Here is a 4338-nt window from a genome sequence, read left to right on the forward strand (position 1 = left end):
ATATATATATATATATATAGGTTTCATAATACACCTTACGGTGCAACCTGGACACATCATCAGTGATTCTCCCGGGGTCATAGGGTGTTTCGGGTATTAATCAAACACCCTCTCCCGGGCGACCCAGCCGAGGGTGATCAGTCCCTCGACTTGTGTCCAGGTAGCGCTCCACGCCACGCGTCCCCCCTCCGACGGTCTGCCCCGGGGTTGCGCCGGTGGTGCTTGGAGGTTCCAGGCACTGTGGGGAATGTCCGGGCCTGGGTCCTCCGCCGTCTCATCAGGGCCGTACAAGGTACTGGCCCTGTGCGTTGCACCACGGGTTTCCTCAGGCAGCCTATCTTGATCTTATGTGTCTTCAGGGTTTTTCGCAGCGTTATTTGGGTGCTCCCTTGCAGGAGCTGCAGCTTGGGATGCTACCCCTCCCTGCCCCGGTTGCCGTCTTTCCGGGCTGTCAACTGTCTCTCCAGTTGTCACCACTCTTTCGAGGTTGTCATCCAGCCTCTTCCTGGAAGTCAATGGCGATGCCATACTGGATCGGTTTCATAATACACCTTACGGTGCAACCTGGACACATCATCAGTGATTATATATATATATATATATATATATATATATATATATATATATATATATATATATATATATATATATATATATACATATATATATATATATATATATATATATATATATATATATATATATATATATATATATATATATATATATATATATATATATATATATACCAGTGGCGTGCCGTCACTAGAGGCAGGGGAGGCACGGCCTCACCTGCCATCATGGAAAGAAAAAAAAAAGTAAAAAGAAAAAAAAATTAATTAAATTGTTATCATCATCATCATCATCGGCGGTCACTCGAACGAGTATGACGATCCTCCTGGTAGGGGTGTATCCCTTTATGGAGGATGCCTGTGCGTGATGTATCCAGTGATTATACTAAAGTTATTTTCCATTTAACTTCACCAGTTTTAGAATATTTTTATTTTTATTTTCACATTTGCCGTTCAAATACTGAGAAGAGACGCTTGAAAGATACATCACCTGGATGCACTGGGACACATCATCAAAGATGTATCCTGGATTCATCGGGTGTTTCGGGTCTCACAACATCATACACCCTCGTCCAGGCGACCCAGCCGGGGTGATCAAGTCCCTGCTTGTGTCCCAGTAGCAACCCACGGATCTGCCCTTTTCAGCCACAACCACCTCGTGGCTTTCTCTGCCGCTTCACTTGCGGATTGAATGGCCCTGCTTTTGGCCGCCCCTGTGACTCCCAATCGGCCAAGCACTTTGCAGAGGGAGCGTCCTGCAAAGCCACGGCAGCCAACTTCTATTGGCTCATAGAAAGTCCTCCAGCCCCTGCCCCTGCAGTCCTCCACCATCTCCTGATACTTGGCACGTTTCCTTTCGTTGGCTTCCTCAATCCGCTCCTCCCAAGGCACTGTTAGTTCCAGCATGATGAGGTGTTTTGAAGCCTCTGAAATGATGATCATGTCTGGCCGTAGAGATGTTTTTACAATGTGCTGGGGGAACCTCAGTTATTTTCCCAGGTCAACGTGTAGCTGCCAATCAGCGGCTGTGTGAAGGAGTCCTGTTGTTGTCTTTGGACGTGCACAAGGTCTCTCTCCAGCTTTGATGAATGAGATTGCCTTCTTTGGCGCATGATGTTGCTTGCTGGTGCTGATGGCTGAGGCTATGCTCTCAGCAACTGCTTTGAGTACCTGGTCATGACGCCAGCGATAGCGACCATCAGCCAGAGACTTTGGGCAACTGCTGAGGAGATGTTCCAAGGAGCCTCTTCCGGAGCAAAGGAAGCAGGAGGGTGTCTCGCTCTTCCCCCAAACATGGAGGTTTGCTAGGCTAGGGAGGGAATCATAGACTGCTGCCACGAGGAACCGGACGCGGTGGAGGTCTGCCTGCATGATGTTTGACCAGGTGACTTTGCGCTGCAACGTTCCCTCCCATCTTGTCCATGCCCCCTGTTGCCGGAGTCCCACTATCCTGCCCACTCGCTCTTCCTCCAAGCCTGCTCGGACCTCCTCCTGGAGTAGATGTCGTCTTTCTTTGCCCCGGGCCTGGCCGACTTGGGTCTTTGGGAAGTAGCCCAAGCCTGCTCTCCCTGTTGCTATGGTCCCAACCAGTGCCTTTTGCCTAAGGCGTGACTCAGCCACCTCCACTGCCTTTTCTGCCTTCCACTTCCTTCCTGTCCTCACTTCAATCCCGGCTGATGACACCTTGCAGTCCCTGGAGTCGCTGTACTGTAGGGCTTCTCTTGTGCATGCCACCTTGAATTCTTCAGTGAGCCCACTGAAGGGTAGCTGCAGGATGTTACTTGTCCCGTACAGAGCAGCGCTGTTGAGGCTGCGGGGGAGACCCAGCCATTTCCGCAGAAAGCTGCTGATCTTCCTCTCAAAGGATTCCACTGTTGTTACTGGGACTGCATATACAAGGAGAGGCCACAGGACTCTGGGAAGGATGGAGTGCTGGTAGATCCAGGCTTTGAATCTACCAGGTAGGCCAGACTTGTCTACTTTGGTGAGCCACCCTCCAAGCTCTTCTGTAGACTTCTGGATAGCAGCAGAGTCCTTCAGGCTGGAGTCAAAGAGCTTTCCCAAGCTCTTGACTGGTTGCTCCGTGATGGATGGAATGACCGTTCCTGAGATTGTGAATTGGAATTTGTTGACCACCTTCCCCTTCTTCAGCACCATGGACCTTGACTTTGCGGGCTTGAAACTCATCCTGGCCCACCCAATGAGCCTCTCCAATCCCTGCAAGATCCACCTGCTCCCTGGTACTGATGTTGTTGTTATGGTAAGGTCATCCATATAGGCTCTAATGGGGGGCTGTCGAACACCTGATCTGGATAGAGGCCCTCTGCATTCCACCTCAGCAGACTTTACCACCATATTCATCGCCAGTGTAAAAAGGACAACGGAGATGGTGCATCCTGTTATTATTCCCTTCTCAAAGCGATGCCAGTCAGAGGTTATTGACCCAGAAGTGACCCGGAGCCTGAAGTTATTGTAATAATCCAGGATCAAGTCCTTGATCTTGCTGAGAACATGGTGGCGGTGTAGCGCAAGCTCAACTAGCTTGTGTGGGATGGACCCATAGGCGTTAGTCAGGTCCAACCACAACACAGCAAGTTCCCCTCTGCTCTCATGGGCCTCTCTGATGAGCTGTGTGACGACACCGTTGTGCTCCAGACAGCCAGGAACTCCAGGAATCCCCCCCTTCTGCACTGAAGTGTCGATGTAGTTGTTCTTGAGGAGAAACTCGGTCAGTCTTTGGGAGACGATGCTGAAGAACACCTTCCCTTCCACACTCAGAAGTGATATAGTCCGAAACTGGTTGATGTTTTTCGAGTCCTCCTCCTTGGGGATCCAAACTCCCTCTGCACACCTCCACTGGTCGGTCACTCTCCCCCTTCTCCAGATCACCTTCAAGGTCTTCCACAGATGCTTGAGAAGCCCTGGACAGCGCTTGTAGACGAGGTAAGGTACACCACTGGGGCCCGGGGAAGATGCTGAGCGGGGTGCCTTGATGACCTCTTCAACCTCCTTCAAACTGGGCTCTGTCAACTGGAACTCTGCCGTTGGTAGCGCAGGGCTGATGAGCGCTCTGTTGGGTCCTAGATCTCGTCCCCTCAGTGGGTCGCTCATGGTATTCTGGAGGAAGCGATTCACTTCCTCTCTTGGGCACTCGAGCCGGCCACTGCGCTTGTCCCCGAGCAGCTGTTTAGCAAACCGAAAGGGGTTGGCAATGAAGACTGCTCGCTTCCTAGCTCTCTCTCTTCCACGCCTCCTGTGCCACTCTGCTCTGCGGAGAGTTGTCAGCTTCTTCCGCAGGATGTTGCGCAGCTCTTCTAAAGGTTGTTTGTCCTCCTCGGCAGCTCTCTTGAACTGTTTCCTGAGGGTTCGAAGCTCCTGGCGCAGTTGGTGTATCTTAGTGGCCCTGCGGTTCATGGTGTAGGGGGTGGCCTCAGTGTTGCCCTTCTCCATCCGTCCGAATCTTTCTGAGCCATAGCTGACGATGATGGTACTCATTGCCTGGAGCCTGCTGTCGACATCTCCTTTGGCTGTGGCTTGGATGATGTTGGACACGTCCTCATCAAACTGCAGCCACTCGCTCCGTCTGTTTGCTTGGGGCCATTTAATCCGCTGCTGTGGAACTACTCTGCTGGGATTGAGAGACTTTGGTACGTGGAGGGACTGGGATCTGTGGGGTGTCTCCTATCCGGGCTCCTCCTGCGTCTCACCAGGTCCAGGACCTGTGCGTTGAACCTCGCTCTCCCGCTCCAAACATTTCATTCTGGCC

At 51.4% G+C, this 4338-nt stretch overlaps 1 pseudogene; it reads right to left on the bottom strand.

Moving 5' to 3' along the window:
• Positions 1–1166: 1166 nt before the first annotated feature.
• Positions 1167–4124, bottom strand: LOC133649208 (uncharacterized; annotated as a pseudogene).
• Positions 4125–4338: the final 214 nt, after the last annotated feature.

This window comes from Entelurus aequoreus, linkage group LG04 (assembly GCF_033978785.1).
Source record: "Entelurus aequoreus isolate RoL-2023_Sb linkage group LG04, RoL_Eaeq_v1.1, whole genome shotgun sequence".
NCBI classification, from domain to species: domain Eukaryota; kingdom Metazoa; phylum Chordata; class Actinopteri; order Syngnathiformes; family Syngnathidae; genus Entelurus; species Entelurus aequoreus.